Consider the following 20122-nt stretch of genomic DNA (forward strand, 5'->3'; position numbering starts at 1 on the left):
TGCGCATGCATGCACAGGGGAGGAAGCGCGGGGGGGGGGTCGCATGCACCTGCGCAGGGGGGCGGAACAGCGTGGGGGGGATGGCATGTGCATGCGTAGAGGTGTGAGGCGTGCGTGGGGGGCATTGCATTATGGGTGTGAGCATGCGAGTGTGCTATTGCGCACGTGTGCATACTTTTGGCACCCTAGGGAAAAAAGGTTTGCCATCACTGTGTTAAGTGAATCAGTGCAATTGATAAGTTAGCAACCTGGTTGTTAAGTGAAACCTGGCTTCCCCATTGACTTCGCTTGTCAGATGGTTGCAAAACGGGAACGTATGACCCTGAGATGCTGCAACAATCATATGTATCAACCCGTTGCCAAGCATCTGCATTTTGATCACAGGATCATGGGGATACTGCAAAGGTTCTAACTGAAAAACGGTCATAAGTCATTTTTTTCAGTGCTATTATAACTTTGAATGATCACTAAATAAATTGCTGTAAGTCAAGGACTATCGTGTTTCCCCAAAAATAAGACCTTGTCTTATATTTTTTTGAACCTTGAAATAAGCGCTTGGCCTTATTTTTTGGAAGGTCTTATTATTTTGGGGCACGTGGAGCAAGATGGGGCTCCTCTTGCTGTCTTACCTCATTTCCAGCTTTAAATATTTTAGGGGAGGGCTTATTTTCGGGGGGAAGCTTATTTCAGTGCATGCGCTCAAAAGCCCGATTGGGCTTAATATCAGGGGATGTCTTATTTTTGAGGAAACAGGGTATCTATAATGGATGGGAAATTATTTATTTAAGAATTATTTGTCAATCTACAGTTTAAATTTCCATGCATAAATTTGTGTTACTTTTAACATTTTTGCGATTAGCATACTTTTTAAACTTACTGTATTTGACCCTGGGACATAGCATTTTGTATGCATTCTGTCCTAATGTATCCTTCTTAATCCATTTTAATTGGATTTTTTGAACCATGAATTGTACTGCAAAATACAAAGAAGTGAGAAATCCAACAATAATTACATTCAAAACAGAAACTACGAATTTGATTTCTGTGGTTTCCTCAAAAACACAGACCAAGAGTCCCCAGTTTAAGGCTTTTCCAGAATAAAGTCTGCTGCTTGCTGTCAGCTCAGCCATTCAAGCTATTCAGAGATGACACATTTTTTTTTTAATCCAAGTATCTAAATCCCTTTTTAATCCCGAAAAGAAGCCATGGGCAATAGCCTAGAGTCTGACGTACAGAGGTCTGACTTTCTCTTCCTTTTTCTATGGCTTCTTCTTCCTTTATACATACTGAATCACCTGTTTGGAGGCTGAGGAAAGCTGAAACAGTTTATGTGCCATCTTCTGTGGAATAGAAAGAATCAATTGAAGAGTTTTGTATTCAGATCTTAAGCCAAGGCTGACAATTTCAGAAAATGGAGACCAAAAGACCGAAAGTGTGCTTATAATTGAAGTTCAGTGGTGAAATTCAGTCGGCTCTATCCAGATCGTGCGATCCGGTAGCGCCGGTAATGGGTGGCTCCGCCCACCCACCAGACGTCATAACGTCCCATTTTTGACCCTCTGCACATGTGCAGAAGGCTCTGCGCATGCGTGGAGGAGGCGTGTGCACTCACGTGCGAACCGGTAGTGAAGGTAAGTGAATACCACCCCTGGTTAAGTTTCCTTTTTTCTAGCCTTGTGGTTAAGATGCTGGGCTGTCAACCAAAAGGTCGGCAGTTCGAGACCCAAGTACTGTGTGATGGGATGAGCTCCTGTTCTCACCCCAGTTCCTGCCAACCTAGCAATTTGAAAGCATTCAAACGCAAGTAGACAAATAGATATCACTTCTGTGGGAAGGAACAGTGTTCAATGCACGTTGCTGAATATAATTGCGCTGGCCACATGATCACAGATGCGTCTTTGGATAATGCTGGCTTCCTCGCTTAGGAAATGGAGATGAGCACTGCCTCCTACATTCGGACACAACTGGGCAGGAGAAGTCTTTACCTTTACCCCAAGTAGAAAGAGCAGAGTAGAAGTCCCAAAGGTGCTTTTTCAAGAGACAACTGGACTTTCTTTGTTTTTCCTTGAAGACATTTCACTTCTCATCCAAGAAGCTTCTTCAGTCCAAGAGCTGAACTGAACTGAACTGAAGAAGCTTCTTGGGTGAGAAGTGAAATGTCTTCAAGGAAAAACAATCAAACTAATTTAGATTCAGAAAGAAGTCTATAAGATTTATCGTTTCAATATGTACAGTTACAAGCCAGATGGAGAAAAGACCAGAAAACTGGTGTTATACAAAGTGACGAAAATTTAATTAAACAAATTAGAGATCAAAGCCCAATGCATATAAAAAGATTGTATAATATACTGATAGAGATGGACTCGGAAACAGAGCTAGTTAAGGACTGTATGATAAAATGGGCGCAGAATTTTGAACAGCCAATAATGATGGAAACGTGGGAGAAAATATGGGTAACAAATGTGAAATTTACCAAAGCGCAAAATTTAAGGGAGAACTTTTATAAAATGTTTTATAGATGGCATCTGGATCCAAAAAAGTTATCTCGTATGTATCCGAATGTACAACCAAAATGTTGGAGATGTAATTGTGAGGATGCTACTTATTTTCACATTTGGTGGACATGTAAAAAGGTTAAAGCGTTTTGGATTAAAATCTGGTGGATTTTACAAAATATTCTTAAAAAGAGGTTGAAATTTACACCACAGCTGTTTCTTTTGGGTATAGTTACGGATTGTACAGTTATAGAGACTAAATTGATTTTGAATTTAATAACTGCAGCAAGACTGTTGGTGGCACAATATTGGAAGAAGCAAGGTTTACCTACAATCCAAGAGTGGACAATGAAAGTTATAAATCTAGCGGAAATGGCAAAAATCTCGGCGTACCTGAAGGATCATTCAAATGAAAGATATTTAAGAGACTGGAGAAGGTGGATAGATTATATTCAAAATAAATATCGGAATAAGAAATTGCAGATAGGTTATGAATGATTATATAGATATTTAGTGTGTCTTTAAGTAATAAAGCTAGGCGGGTAATTAGGGAATTGAAGAAACAAGAGATGTGAAATGTCATAATTGTTTAGATTAGGATTGATTATGATTGTTGAAGTTTATACCCTGTAATTTGTTCTGGGAAGGGGAGGGGGGAGGGGGGAGGTTGAGGTAGGGAAGGGGGGGGGAAATATGTAAACTTTTTGTAAAACTTCTCAATAAAAAAAAAAAAAGATTTATCGTTCCACAGGTCATAGAGGCACTGATGATATAAACACTGCTAGTTTATTTATTAATCAAATTTATATACCTGCCCATCTCACACAAAGTTTGAAAGAGGGGGGGGCAAAGAAGCCAACTATGTCAAAATTGAACAGCCCTTTCTCAACAGAGAGGGGTGATAGCAGTTCCAAGAAGGTTTTGACACTCATTTGCACTATTTAGATGAGGGCACAGATAAACCTTGAACTGTTCAAAGACTCTCAGAAAGAGTGCTAATGACCAGATGACTGCAAGATATATACATCCTTCCATTCTCCATCATTCAGTCAGAACTGAAGAAGCTTCTTAGATGAGAAGTGAAACATCTTCAAGCAAAATGAAGAAAACACATTTCCTTTTTGAAAAAGCACCTTTGAAACAACCATGACCTGGATGATTGAGAATCTCCATAGACATCAAGTAAGTAGAAGATGCTTCACAGTAGTGGGTTCCTCTTACCTTTGCTACCAGTTTGGAACCGGGAGCTTGTGTGTGTGTGTGTGTGTGCTCGCCTCACTCACGTGTGGCACTTCTGCACATGCGCAGAACCTTCTGCACATGCTCAGAGTGTCTGTGATGACATTCAGGCAGGTGGGCAGAGCCTCCCGCCACCAACAACCAGGGCGAACTGCAGTGGTGGGATTCAAGTAATTTAACAACCGGTTCTCTGCCCTAATGATTTCTTCCAACAACCAGTTTGCCAAACTGCTCAGAAAGTTAACAACTGGTTTTCCCGAAGTGGTGCGAACTGGCTGAATCCCACCACTGGCAAACTGGTAGAAACCCATCACTGATGCCTCTTCTTAGAAAAATCTGTCTCTAACAGAAACTCTAAGCTACTGCTTTTGCCTTTCTTTTGTTTTTTGTTATTTGATTGGACTGTGGGTTCATAGCAAGATATTGGCACACCCAGTTTACAAGAACCCATGCAATCTTTATAATTGCTAAAGAAGGCAAACAGCAACTGAAGACAGTGCCCCAAGAGAGAGTAATTCTATTTCCATTCCTTTAGGTCAGAGGTTTAAAAAGTGTAGCCTACAGCCACACACAGCCTATTTAAACAATCCTTTTGTAGTTTCCAGAGCTCTGGGCCAAAAATTTCTTCCTCCCCCCCCCCCATTTTGAGAGTTTTTTTTCAAAAGGAAAACTTAGATCAAAGTTTACCTAATAATCTTTGCAAGGGGCTCCCTTTTACCCCTCCCCCCAAAATGTCTTGCCCCTTTCATTTTTGCAGTAAAGTCATTGACATCCTGACCAAATATCACATACAATTATTTGGGAGATAAGAATTGAGGAAGCCATGTAACTCCTCTACTATACAGATGTCTCCAGCAGGAGATTCTGTTTTCCTAACATTTATTGTATAAGGAAAACACAATTTTGTGAGCATCCAGCTTTCCTCATAAGGTTTAATATGAGCTTTTTCCCAAATGACGATCCCTTAAGCAGAATCTTAAACTGGGCCAGAAAATAATGAAGTAGAAATGGGGAAGACAGTGGCCAATCCTAAGAGTAACCTGTTGTTTTCCTCCTAGATCAAGGGTGGGGAGCGATGGCCCTTTTATGACTTGTGGACTTCAACTCCCAGAATTCCTGAGCCACCCATGTTGGCTCAGGAATTTTGAGAGTTGAAATCCACAAACCATAAAGGGGCCATCATTCCCTATCTAGGCAGGCAGGCAGGCAGGCAGACAGATACTAGAAGTGGTAGAAGCATCTTTTTGTATTAGTTATTCATGGTGGAACTCTTATATTAATGGTAACGATTTGGTAAGATTCACAGGCCACAAAACTGGCCAACCTATAGGAGCTCATTGAGTTGTTCGTAGACATCCCACCCACAGAAGCTAAGGTTGAAATCTGGGGAAAAGCAAGCTATTGTACAATTTGAATTAAGGGTTCATGACTTGTAGTTTAACAGAGGCAATCTGTTATGAACCTATTGAGACCCCAGGACAAAATATTGAATATGTTTTGGTCTTGGTGAATGCCATTAAATTTGAAGGTGCTGTGTTCCCGATATTTCTGTGCAAGCCATACAGAGATCATTGAAAGATTCTGAAGAAGTTTCAGAGGCTGATACTATATTACTTCCTCATATTCTTTTTCCATGTCTGAGAAAAAAAAAATAGCAAGCCTATATTTTTCAGAGATGGGGTAAAAATAAGGGTCTTGCTAATCTAGCTTCCAGATCTGTCAAAACCTTGGGCATAATATCCTAGAGGATTAAAGTAATAATGCACCCATATCCTGCCTTTCCTCCAAGGAGTTTAAAACAGCATATCTAATTATTTCTAGTTGATCCTTACAATGGGTTAAGCTAAATTGAGAGAAGATATCCACTTCTCTAAACTATCCTTCCTTAATATGGCTCTTTGCAAATATCTAGAGTACAACTTTCATCATGGCTTGCTATGACCATGAATGCAAGAGGACGAAGAGAAGCTGGATATCAGGCTGAAGAATAGGTTTTAGCTATTACACCTGTATGATTTTAGCATCTTATCCCTGAAGTTTTTCCTCACTAGGTCTGGGAAATTATCTTCCACTGGCCCATTTTATCTTCAACACCTTAAAGCAAATAATGAGGGTACAGTAGTAGAGATGCAGAGAAAAGGCAATGAACAGGTCAGAGTCTAGTTCACATGTCTTTGAAAACTCTCCCCTTTCTGCCATTGTGGATGTCTGCTGTTTCTAGAGCCTGTTTGTTTTTCTGAAAAGGAAATTATTCCTGTCTAGGGCAGATTCTGGGTGATGGCAACCAGGACTACTCTCCCACACCAGTTTGCGCTACAAAATTAGAGTTAAAAGCTTTGCTATCCCCTTGATGTCTGGGGCTGTTTGTAATTGGAGAAGGTGGTTCCGTTGCTGTCATAATTAATCAGCACATGTGGCTATAGCTTGTTCATTAATGGAATATCCAATTCTTTTTATCTCTGCACCTTTCCCTAGTCCAGGAAACAGACTTCCCTCATAATTGGATCTGCCAGTTCAGAGCAGCTAATATTTGTTGTTAAGATGAACAGATACCTGGAGATTTTCCATAACACCTATTTTGGGCAAGTTTCTCTTTTTTGCTTAAAATATAAACAGTTTATTCTCTTTATTGGGAAGGACATAATCAAGAATAAAGAGCGGGGAGAGGGCTTAGTTTGTCAGCTTAAAAAAACAATGCTGCAAGGATAGGATTGAAAAGTAGCAGTTAACCTAAATTGGGATCAGTTTTCAACTTGTCAATCCCTGTCTTTGGATGAAGTTTCCATCTATTCTTTTCCCTAAAAAATAATTCCACACCTCTTCTCTTCCTTGAAATGAAAGACAGAAAAGATACAAAGGATGAGTTTTCTGGAGACTTAGCACACCTATTTGCCCTTATAGTTTAGTGTTTTTCTGACCCAAATTGGACTTTCAGCGGTATGATTTCAGGATCCTTCAAAGGTACAAGTGGGATACTAGGTCACCCGTAACTTATAGGTTACTGATTTTCCAATTTTTTTATTTTTTTTAAAAAAATTGATTTATATGCCACCCTTCTCCGGAGACTCAGGGCGGCTTACAATGCGTTAAGCAATAGCCTTCATACTTTTGTATATTTATACAAAGTCAGCTTATTGCCCCCCAAACTGGGTCCTCAATTTACCTACCTTAGAAAGGATGGAAGGCTGAGTCAACCTTGAGCCTGGGGAGATTCGAACTAGCAGTAATTGCAGGCAGCTGAATGATAATAACAGGCTATTAGTCTGCTGCGCCACCAGGCTCTTCCTGGTGGCGCAGCATTTTCAAAAGGCAGCTGGACTTTGTTTTTTTTTTCCCCTTGAAGACTTATATAAATAAATATATAAATGCAGGAATAGAAATCCTTCCACCCTCCACTATCTGGTCAGAGCTGAAGAAGCTTCTTGGATGAGAAGGGAAACGTCTTTGAGGAAAAAAACAAAATCCAGCTGCCTTTTGAAAAAGCACTTTTGGGACCTACAGGATCCCTGGTTTTAACAACCCTTCTCTCTTCCTATTCTCCAGATCATACAGTGCAACCTTTTTATGCATCTCACATTTCTTCTGCAGTTTCACTCCCCTTGCCAGCTAAGCAATCACAGTATTATAGCCCAAGAGAGCTACAATTTGCAGCCTGAGGACTGCATGATATTTATTACTTACTTTTCTCATGGGCTAGTTGGGTAGCAGAAAGTGAATCACTGAATTTCTGTTATCCTTCACAGTAGCTATCCAAGCATTCTGGTCTTACCCAGCCAGAAGATCAAGAACTGAAAATAAATGATCATCGGTGGATTATAAAAGAAGGGAGACAATAGAAGGAAAGGTAAAAGATTGGGTAGGTGGGTATGAAGGGCTATGTGTACTTATGCAGTCTTTGGCCTAGCAAATTATGTGGCCTGTGGAATCGAAAAGCTTGTTCATCCATATTATAGGATCGACTTCCAGGTAAATTGTTTCAGTTATTTATTTATATTAATTAATTAATCTGAGGTTTATTATCCCCCATATATAATGTTTTCTTTTGAAAACTCAAAGAGGTTTATGGAAGGAAGAACATTGTGAGAGCCATTGGGCTGAGAGAGAATGATTGTCCAAATCACTGGTGAATGCTGTACTTAAACCCAGGTCTGTCTGGTCCAAGTCCAACTTCTTAATTATCCTATACTCGCTCTTAAGTTGGTTGTGCTTTTGCTCAAACTTTGATGGTATCTTTCGTACTGTGCACTAAGCAAAGCTAAATGCATTTTCCTTGGGCGAGTAAACTGTAGATCTAAATTAATATTTTGAAAAATTGGCAGTCCCATTTTTTAAATGATCTTTACCCTAGAGACTGAGTTTTTTCATAGCACCTGTGTCTTTGGCCAGTCTTTCCTTTGAGCAATTCACTAAAATATTTTAATTCTTTTCCAGGTGAGTCACCAGTGATAACGACCCATCAGTATATATAAAAAGTTATGTTTTTCACCAGTGTGATTCAATTTATCCTTGCATACGTCATTGTGAAAATGTCCAATTTCCAAATTTGGAGCGATCAGTCTAGATCTATTAACCATTGCTTTTATTTATTGCTTGGCTAGGTGGCAGCATCTAACTATCCCAGGCTAATCTCATAAAGATTGCTAGTGTCAGATCTGGCAATCACTTGGATACAGAACAAAACGTCCTGGTCTCCTGTGTATCATAGAGTCATAGGGCTGGAAGGGATCTCAGAAGTCTTCTAGCCCAACCGCCTTCTCAAGGCAGAAGCCTTATACAAAACCGGCAGAAAAATATATGGCTTAGATCTAGAGTGGATAAGAATAAAAAACATTCTACAACAGGGGTCAGCAACCTGCGGCTCTGGAGTCGCATGTGGCTCTTTCACCCCTCTGCTGCAGCTCCCTGTCACTCAAAATATGTGTCACAACCGCCGGCATGCGATATATTGAGCTTTTCAACCCCCGGTAGGCCAACCATGGATAAATCCAAGAAAAGAAAAGTTTCAGAAGAAAGCAGAACATTTAATCAACTATGTATGCTAGTTTTGTGGCTGCTCAAGTAATAGTCAGGCACAGGAATGGTTTTGTGGCTCCCGGTGTTTTCTTTTCTGTGGGAAACTGGTCCAAATGGCTCTTTGAGTGTTTAAAGTTGCAGACCCCTGTTCTAGAAAAAGACGGGGGCAAGCTACTTCCAAATTATTGCCAAGAAAACTATATTGGATATGTCCTGGAAGTCAGCAGGATTTATGCTTTTTTTCCCTCATTGATGAATAGCTCCAAAAAGTCTCTTTCTAGACTGGATGTTTGACTAATGGACACACCGGAAGGAAAACTTTAACGCAACTTAATAAAGCCATATCCAGGTACTACCAAGAGCTGTGGTGGCGCAGCAGTTAGAATGCAGTATTGCAAGCTAACTCTGCCCACAGCCAGTAGTTCGATCCTGACCAGCTCAAGGTTGATTCAGCCTTCTGTCCTTCCAAGGTGAGTAAAATGAGGACCTAGATTGTTGGGGACAATATGCTGACATTGTAAACCACTCAGAGAGTGCTATAAAGCACAATTGGAGCAGTATATAAGCCTAAATGCTATTGATACCATTGAAGATATATGAACTAGGCATCTTGAGATATCCTGAGAAGTATCTTAAAGAGAAGTGAGGGATCTAAAGATTATCTTGCTCTCTTTTGGCAGGGGCAGAAGTAATCAAAAACCTTCTTTTCCACATTATTGTTTTCCTATTGGTGCAAATCAACACACCATTGATGTGAAATATATTGACAGAAGCAAGAAGGACTGCATAAAATATTCTTGTTGGATTTCGAATGCTCAGGTAGATATTGAATGGGACGGCTTAGACAGAGAGCCAGTTTGGTATAGCTGTTAAGGTGCTGGCTTAGAAACCAGGAGACTGTGAGTTCTAGACAGCTGGTGGACTTTGGGCTAGTCACTTTCTCTCTCTCACCCCAATTCACCTCACAGGATTGTTGTGGTGGGGAAAATAGGCGTAGGAAAGAGTATTATGTATGTTCATTGCTTTCAATTACCTATGAAGTAATAAAGGTGGGGTAAAACATCTAATCAGTTAATAAAATAATGGCCAGCCATGCTTTTGGAGAAGCCCATAAATACAGTATGGCAGTAACAGCCTTCTCCTTTTGTATTTTAAACTATTATCTCAGGTTGTGTTTTTCAAAAACCATTGAAGGGCTATAGTCCCTGACAATGGAAATTGGCCTGCATCAGTGGTGGGTTCCTCCCGGTTTGGCCCGGTTCTGCCGAGCTGGTAGTGGTGACGATATGACGTCACTGAACCGGTTCTGCCCCCCCCCCGTGTTATTCTTACCTTTTATTTGGTCCCACCCCCAATCTATTGCTGCCTCCTGAGTCCCAGTTGATGGCTAGAAGGGAAAAAAAACTGTTTAAACTCTTGCCGCGAGGCTTCAAAGGGCCGCCCTACAGCTGATCAGTGTTAAAAGGCAGTGTGCTGGTAGACCAATGCCTGCAGAAACAAATGAGTAGACCGGTACAGCTCTGCAAGCAGTTAAAAGCCTGGTGGACCAGTACCTCTGCTAAATCCTAAAGAATTGTCACATGACCATCAAGCCACACCCACAAAATAAGCCACGCCCACAGAACTGGTAGTAAAAAAATTTAGAACCTACCCCTGGCCTGCATACAAGTCCTCCAGAGCTGTGCAGTACCAAAATAGTTTCAAGTGTGATTTCAGATGTATCACAGCGCAGCTGGAAATAAAAGCAGCACAGTTTGCAACTGCTGCTGCCATTGCGGAATTAATACACATCTTGAAATTGGCTTCAGAATTCTTAAATCGTGGTCATTGCTCTATCAGCCACTGTGGCACTTCGCTGTTCTTTTCTTTCATTTGGTTTATGGAGATCAGAAAATTCTAGGCTACGATTTCAATTTTTCAATTTTTTTCCTTTACCTATAGCCTCGACTGGGGCAGGGAGTATGTCTCATAGATTTCTGGATTTATGACTCCCCGTGTCTTTCAAGGTTGCTCATTTTCTTTCAACTGCAAGATGAATATCAGGGCTGGGAAGTTTAAAATTCTCCTTTGTACCTACCTCATGAGTCACTTAAGCTATATTAAAGAGCAGTAAATGTACCAATGCTCTTAGCCTCAACAGGGAAGCACGACGCCTTAAACCCCATTGGAACAGAGTGCAAAATTTTATTTGTACCAAACAGCCTTTATATTCAGGCATTATATTGACTTTATAACATTTACCAAGCAGTGGAGTTAGACCGAATGAAGTCTTAAGACTTCATTTCCTGATATAACAAGTGGGCAACGCTTGTTTCAACATAGCTATGTTTTTTTTTCTTCCAGGAAAGGGACAGTTTATTGGTTAGGTTACCAGTGTTAACAGATGGTAGCTATGACACCAATTTTATTGGGTTTTTTTAAATGCAGAGAATATAGCATGCTAAAATTCTGGTATGACTCCATCCCAGCCACTATTTGGAGGCACACTGAGTTACCTTTCCACCAAGAAAAGTTGTTCATAAGAAGCCTGAATAATTGCCAGGAAGACTTCTAAACTCTTCAATAAGACAATATATTATAATAAATGTGAAAGTTGTCATATCTATTCTGCAAAAAGTCATCAAATGGCAGAAAAGAACTAGACTTTTCCGAGTCTCTCTGTTGCCACATAATGATCATTCAGATTTTTGTAGACCATAGATATTGCAGTCATAATTCAGACACAACTCTCACTATGGTTTAATGAGATTTATTTCCTGGTACATAAACACAGGATTATGATTTAACATAAGTAATGGAGTTTGTCCTGGTGTTTGCAAAAAATAGGTGGTTTGCCATTGCTGATGGGATGAAATATGAACTAAAATAACATCTCTGGATGTGGCCATAGTTTCCATTTGGAATTTCATCAAGGAAAAATTACATGGATAATCTATTTTCTCTCTTTTCCATATATCTATTCCCATATATCTGGTTAAATTCTCCAGGATCTCTGCTTAACTTAATTGATATCATTTCAGACATGGTCTATTCTGTGACAAAAATAAAAAACACACAAGCAGAAAAGAAGAAAGAAAGAAAAGGGCTTTTTGTGAGCATGTACAAAGTTTTTTTACTTTATTAATTATATTGTTCTAAAGTTACATTTCAGTCTAACTTTAAGCTAGTGAGGAGTCAGAGACTGCTCCATTGAGTAAAGTAAAATTTGCTTCTGATTTAATATGCACAAAGTGTGTTATAAAAATGCACCTTTAACTGGAAATGTCACATTGCACTCACTGGATGCTTAGTATGGATTATGGTGTGAGATAGAAAAATCATTTCCTTTGTGCATAGTAGCCTTCTACAATCTGGTCCTCTCTGTAATATTTTGCCTTCAAGTTCCAGAATTCCTTGGGCTATGAGATTCTAAGGCTTGCAGTTCAACACAACTGGACGACATCAAGTTCAGAGAGAGAGAAAGAGAGAGACAGACAGACAGAAAGAGAGAGAGACAGAAAGAGAGAGAGCAAGGCAGAAAGAGAGAGACAGAGCGAGACAGACAGACAGAGAGAGAAAGAGAGAGGGAGGGAGGGAGAGGCAGAGAGAGAGGCAGAGAGGGAGAGGGAGAGAGCGAGAGAAAGAGAGAGACAGACAGAGACAGACAGAGACAAAGAAAGAAAGAGAGGGAGGGAGGGAGAGGGAGAGAGAGAGAAAGAGAGAGAGAGAGGGAGGGAGAGAGGGAGAGGGAGAGAGAGAGAGAGAGAGAGAGAGAGAGAGAGAGAGAGAGAGAGAGAGAATAATTACATACTGTAGCTATATTTGGGTTTTATTTAGGGACATGTTCTTTTTGAGAACCTGGGGAGCCCAGGCCTTTCCTTTCCTTTCTCTCATTGTAAGAGTTACATGATTGCCTTTATAGTACCGGATGGCTTGTCATCTTCTCATCTTTCTTTGCAGATTTAGGAAAAAAAGGATATTGGACTTTTCTATGCAGTTATCTGGCTGTTCTTGCATCTGTTATGATTCATGTTCACATCTGCTGACATCCCCATTTCTTTGCAAGAGAGGGAAGGGAGGGAGGGACAGAGAGATGGATGGAGATGGAGATGTTAGAAGGTACCTCAACTGTGGGTGCAAGCATTATTTTTTTCCTCCAGTGACAGGCAGCCTGAAAGCCCTTCAGATATGAAAAACTAAACCAGTCTGGACGAGATGCAATCAAATCTCTTTTCCCTTCTAATAATATGGGGAATAATGATACACTTTGCTTGCATAGGCATCTGGCAGCAAAACCTCATCTATTACTCCTGGCATCAGGCGGTGGAAGGCAATTTGTCTAGGGAAAATCCACACACACACCCAATTCCCACCTCTCTAGCTAATGACCAAGACTAATGAGGTGACAAGGAGCCTATCCTTTTAGCTTTCTACACTGAAAAGCTTTTTCAACTAACTCTGTGCCAGGGTGCCAATATGACCATTGATTTATCTGTGGAGCAAGGTAGGGAAACAGTCAAAGGAAAATTGTGCTTCGAACCAATACTCTCAGGTTTGGGAGGGAGGTGAGCAAAATGTTCCCCGGGGGGGTCATTCATAAAGTCAAGCTCAGATTCTTTAAAATGAAAGATCAGATACACATGGGGAAGTGGGCTGCAATAAAAGCCATGTGGGGTATGTGCCTGGGTGTTAATCCATATTTCTGACACACATATTTTTCTCCAGGACTCTTATTTTCCTTTATGTTGGTGATTCTTTCCCAACTTGTAGTCACGTTTGCTGCCAATTAGCTCTCCTTGGTACCGCTTGGGATTAGCTGTGTTGTGCAAGGAGAGAGGATTAACTGCCTGTGTACATAATCAGAGTCCATTTATGTTTATATTAAAGGGTTCAGTCTCAGACATCAAACCAGAATGGCTTGACAGCAGCTGGTGCTGCCCTAGTTCCTCTACTTAACTGAGAGGCTTGGCTGGACCAACCGCTGTCTGGGGTTCCCTGCCCTTCCCTCCTCTATCACCCAAGGCTGTTTCCCCATAGGGTCGCAAGTCTTAAGAGTTGGATGATGGCCAGATTTTCTTGAGCTCTTTTGCTTCTACAAATCATGAGATTAGCAGGATAACATGAAAGCAAAAGGAATGGGGTCAAATGCTTAAGTCTGAAAAGAAATGCACACAGAGGGTAGAAGTGAGGCTTGGGTGTGATTTATTCATAGATTTATTAGGTTTCATATCTGTCTGATAGCCACAGCTGACTGGGTTGATAAAATCATACTTAAAACATTAAAACTTTCTTTAACTACCACCCGCCCCCCCCTTTTTTAAAAAAGCAGAAAAACAAGTAAAACAATTAAAAGTGTTATATTTATAAATAGTCCCAGGAACATATAAAACATAAAACCATTGGCATTTCAGTGCAAGGAATTTAATCAGTCTCAAAGATTTGGAAGTTATCTACTCAGGCACTAGCTGTATTTGGCTGATTTAGAAAACTAAGCAGGGTTAGAGACAAGGAAATAAATACCACTTCTGTGTTGTTGCCAGGAAAGCTCCATGGATGCTCCATAAAGTCACAAGGGACAGAATTCAAAGCAGATTTTACTTTACTTAGGAGAAATGGACAATCTGGAATTATCAAGAAAACCTGGATTTATCATTTATTAGATGATCGCTTACATCAAAATGTTAAATAGTCTTTGTCCTTGATATACAATAGGGGATGTCAAACTCGATTTCATTGAGGGCCGCATCAGGATTGTGTTTGACCTCGGGGGGCCAGGGTGGGCATGGCCAGGACGGGCATGTATCTGGGGTGCATGTGGGGGCCTGAGTGCTCTGCCAGTGAAAATGAGCTCCCAAGCTTTGTTTACGGCTGCCATGGCCACCTGCAACCCTCTGCCAGTGAAAACAGAGCTCCGTTTTTGTTGGCAGAAGCATTGTGGGCCAGTCCTTTGCTGTTTCCATGGCAGCCCCGTGGGCCAGATCTAAGTACCCTGTGAGCTGTATTCGGCCCCTGGGCCTTGAGTCTGACATCTCTGATATAGAACATCCTGATAGCAAAAAAAGGTGCTGTCAGCCAGGGGTGGGTTCTACTTACCTGTCAATGCCGTTGACATTGGGGTCGGTGGGTGGAGCCTCCCGCTGGTTTTACTACCGGTTCTATAGAACCGGTGTGAACTAGGGGTAACCCATCACTGGTGTCAACCCTGGAGGCCATCTTTTTCTTTGGATCTTCAGGGCTGTCACACTTAGTGCTGTGGGAAACTGGGAGGAGGGATTGTATGGAGCAGGGGTGATATATAGTCATAATAACATTCCTTTATCAGAGAGTAAAGGACATCTTGCCCCGCACCTAGAGTGGCATGACTGAGAGACATCTCCAGTTGGGACAGTGCATTGATGCACCGGTGGTGCATTGGACCATGTGATGGACATGTGGGTGCTGGGGAAGGGACTTGGACTTTCTTTTGGGTGGGGAAAATCTGGAAGCTTTCAGAATCGGGTTTTCCCACATGTGCCAATATGACATCTCTAATGAAGTGGAACTTTGAGGAACTTCTAGCCTTGGAGTCTTCTTTTGTTGGGGGTCTTACTTGGAACCTTGACAGGTGGAGGAAGTTGGAATTTGGGAGAAGGGGGTGTCTCTCACTTTTACAACTCCCTCATTGCATGAGTGGATAATTGGCTGATTGATTGATTATGGATCAGACTCAAGGATCCTCTTGCCCAACATCCTTGAACCCTGAGGAAAGAAGCTACCTTTTGCTGTTTGTTACTGCATGCTCAGGGCAAGCTTGCCTATATTGTGCCCCATTTAACACTGGCTTACAAATCTATTGGTGTGCAAGTCTATACCACACTTGGAATATTGCATCCAGTTTTGGTCGGCACGATATAAATAAGATGTTGAAACTCTAGAAAGAGTGCAAAGAAGAGCAACAAAGATGATTAGAGGCCTTGAAGCTAAAACATATGAAGAACAGTTGCAGGAATTGGATCTGTCTAGTTTAATGACAAGAAGGGCTAGGGGTGACATGATAGCAGTGTGTCAATATTAGAGGTGGTATCACAAAAAGAGGGGGGGGGCAACCTATTCTCCAAAGCACCTGAAGGCAGGACAAGAAGCAATGGATGGAAACTAATCAAGGAGAGAAGCAACCTAGAACCAAGAAGAAATTTCCTGACAGTGAGAACAATTAATTAGCAGAATGACTTGCCTCCAGAAATTGTGGGTGCTCCATCACTGGAGTTTTTAAGAAGCGATTGAACAGCCATTCATCTGAAATGGTATATAGGGTCTCCTGCTTGAGGAGGGGATTGGACAACAAGGGCTCCAAGGTCCCTTCCAATCCTGTTGGCCATTTCATATTCTTACAATGTATCAAACCAGCACTAAGTTGGAGAGCATTATGGGGGGTTGTTAAGCGTTAGCTCTCTGTTTCTGGCTCATGTGTCCTACAACACTTTTGTAAGGTTGATTACACTCAGGGTCGAAATCAATAGAGAACCTCAAAGTTCAAGTTCATAGGCAGTCTCAGACATATCTGAGCACAGTTATTTCAGCAATCCGGATTCAGTGTACATAGCAGAAACAGATTCCAGGGAAAGCAAACAGTTGGAACAAAGCATGGAAGCGCATGACGTCAGGCTGTCACAAAAATTATTTTTGCTTTGACTATTCCGAGGTTAAAGCCCTTTATGCTGCAGGCTTCCAGCATCCATCTACGCAGAGCTGGAGGTTGAGAATGCAGATCAGGGTCAAAAACTACAGATGCAGAGCCAGAAGCATCAGGGAAAGATTCTGCACCATGTGTGATGCGGGGTCTGGTTATTCAGAGTCAGAACTACCTGACATTTCAACGTAATCCTTCCATTCCTCCTCGGGTGAGGGTTGGCATGACACTGGCCCTCTTCAATGGCTCATGGGCAGGTTGTTAAAGAAATACTAGGAGCTGGTTTTAAAGCACAGCAAAACACCATGAAATCCCAAGCTGTGGCGGAGAACAGAGAAATTGTGTTGCAGTTGTGTACTTCAAAACAGAATGTCAGGGTTCCAAGTCTTTTGCATTGGATCTTCAGGCCTACCACAGAGACTTTTTGCATTCCAGAGATCAGATCCATCCAACTCTAACAGCAGCTTCTAATGGTTAGCATTGAGAAGAGCCGAAGTGGCGCAGTGGTTAGAGTGCAGCACTGCAGCTACTTCAGCTGACTGCTAGTTTAGCAGATCAGCGGATCAAATCTCACCTGCTCAAGGTTGACTCAACCTTCCATCCTTCTGAGGTGGGTAAAATGAGGACCCAGATTGTTGGGGGCAATATGCTATTTAGTATACTGTCTTTGGTGTAAGCCGCCCAGAGTCCTTGGAGAGTGGGCAGCATAGAAATATGAATAATAAAATAAAATAAAAAATAAAAATAATAAAAAGTAGTCATCTCTTCCCGTCCCAAGGGAAGCATCCCTGCTAGCTGCTCTCTATAGCATCTTGCTGTGTCTCATCTCTCCAGAGTGGCCAGCCAGATATGAAGCTGTCAGATGGGTTAAATTAGGATTAGCACGGAGTTAGTTTTAGACTTCATCTTACAGTCCTTTCACTTCACTGAGCAATAAGAAGGTCCACAGTGCACTGCAGAATTTTTCAGGTTTAGTTCCCTTTGAAGAAGATCACTGGAGGGATTGTGGTATTTTGTAATACATGCATTCATTTACAACAGTACAGTCTGAGTAAAGCACAGCTTAACATCCCAGGAGATAATGAAAATCCACCTCTTCTGCCTCAGAGCCCTGAGAGGCAGTGTAGTAACTTGCATTTACATGACATATATAACCTGATTCTTGAATTAACCATAATTATGATTTGCACAATACATTGTATCATAAAGTAAACAAACGAAGTGGATTTATGTTGTGTACTAAGCCATAAAAAACACATTAAGGTTCACCTACATCAACTTTTAACAGGTTAGCAATTTTTTATATTAGAATATTTAGGAACACAATCATTTAGATCATCCCAAAGGTGCTTTTTTCAAGAGGCAACTGGACTTTCTGGTTTTTCTTGGACGATGTTTTGCTTCTCATCCAAGAAGCTCCTTCAGCTCTGACTGGATGGTGGGGAATAGAAGGATTTATTCAGTCAGAGCTGAAGAAGCTTCTTAGATGAGAAGTGAAACCAGGGGTGAAAACCAGCAAGTTCTAACAGGTTCTGGAGAACCAGTAGCGGAAATTTTGAGTAGTTCGAAGAACCGGCAAATACCACCTCTGGCTAGCCCCAGAGTGGATTTTGCAATATTCTTCCACCTGGAGTGGGGAGGGAATGGAGATTTTGCAATATCCTTCCCCCAGGAGTGGGGAGGGAATAGAAATTTTGCAGTATCCTTCCCAGTGGTGGAAGTAATTTAACAACCGGTTCTCTGCCCTAATGATTTCTTCCAACAACCAGTTTGCTAAACTGCTCAGAAAGTTAACAACCGGTTCTCCCGAAGTGATGCGAACTGGCTGAATCCCACCACTGATCCTTCCCCTGCCATGTCCACAGAACCGATAGGGAAAAATTTTGGATTTCGCCCTTGAGCGAAATGTCTTCAAAGAAAAACCAGAAAGTCCAGTTGCTTCTTGGAAAAAAAAAGCATCTTTGAGACAACCATGACCTGGAGGACTGAGAATCTCCATAGACAATCATTTTTAGATGCTAACTGAGCCCAATTTTAACGATTTGCCTTTGGGCCTTTTCTAGCCTCTGATTCAATTCTGATTGTATTTCTCTCTTCTTATATCATCTCCAGCTAGGACTGTGGCAGAGGTGGTTGGGGAAAAGTAACCACCTCCTAGACCATTCATCATTTCTAACTCATAGCAAAGGCTCCTATACATGGCTATTAGCTAGTCTCTCTAAAGCAGGGGTCTCCAACCTTGGCCACTTTAAGACTTGTGGACTTCAACTCCGAGAATTCTGGGAATTGAAGCCCACAAGTTTTAAAGTGGCCAAGGTTGGAGACCCCTGCTCTAAAGGAACAGAAATTGGAACAGTTTCTCTCTCAATAATTTAGAACCCATTAATCTTCTTTCTAGTCTTACAGCAATACATTGCTGGAACTATTTGTCTGGCAGCGGTATAGACGCTCTTCCTCCTCTTCTTTCAGAATGTTCTTTTGCTGTCAAAAAAAAAAAAAAAAAAGTCCTTGGTCGGGCATATCCTGTTCCACTCCTGCCCTTCAACACCAGCGGTTTGATATCCTTGAAAAGTCTGAACTCTTTTGCTTCCCAGATGGCCTAATGAAATCACCCCTCTCTCTACCTCCCCTATATACTGAATTATAGTTGGGCACAACCTGGGATCAGGCAGTGCTGCTGCATATAATGAAATCTGATTTCTTATATTAAAGTTAGGAAATCAAACCAGAGGAACACTGTGCAATCCATTCCTCAGCTGTTCCTTTCCAAGAACACGCACCGTCTTGTTTCATTCATGGTTCTTTGATCAATAATCAAAAACTGACTGTTCCTCTGTCAGCCCTGGGTCATAAGAAATATAGAGCAGCAAGCAAGTGGAGCAAGATATATATTCAGAATGGGCTTTGGCTTAAAAAAAAAGTAGAGAAGGCAAATTTGGCAAGTAGCTAAAAGAATCTTGGAGAAAAGGCTGCATTGATACAGGTAGTCCTCAAGTTACAACAGTTCCTTCAATGACCGTTCAAAGTTACAACGGCATTGAAAAAAATGAGTTATGACCGTTTTTCACAGTTAAGACCTTTTAAGCATTCCTAGGATCATGCGATCAAAATTCAGACGCTTGGTATTTGATTATACATGTAATAATACACCAAGATTATACATGTAATAATACACCCAGGCTCCTACATGTAATTGTTATACATGTAGAAGCCTTGGTGGTGCAGCGGACTAAAGTGCTGTTAAGTAGCACTTATAATAATAATAATAATAATAATTTTATTTCTATACCGCCCTTCTCCCGAAGGACTCAGGGCGGTGTACAGCCTATTTAAAAACACAGACAAAACAATGATATAAAATTTAAAATAATTAAATAAGTGGCTCAAATTTAAAACCCCAATAAATTTAAATACCCCAATTTAAAACTATTGCGTTGATAGTCCGGCCTGGTGGAACAACTTAGCTGCCAGCTGCCTGCAATTACTGCGAGTTCAAATCCCACCAGGCTAAAAGGTTGACTCAGCCTTCCATCCTTCTGAGATAGGTAAAATGAGGACCTGGATTGTGGGGGCAATAAACTGACTTTGTATAAAAAAAGAACACCGCTTGTGGGGGGGGGGGCAAAAGTCCTACTAATTAGGTATATACAAGAGTATGAAGGCTATTGCTTAACGCATTGTAAGCCGCCCTGAGTCTCTGGAGAAGGGCGGCATATAAATCAATCAA

Source organism: Pantherophis guttatus, chromosome 1, assembly GCF_059756535.1.
Source record: "Pantherophis guttatus breed Tessera chromosome 1, ASM5975653v1, whole genome shotgun sequence".
Taxonomy (NCBI): domain Eukaryota; kingdom Metazoa; phylum Chordata; class Lepidosauria; order Squamata; family Colubridae; genus Pantherophis; species Pantherophis guttatus.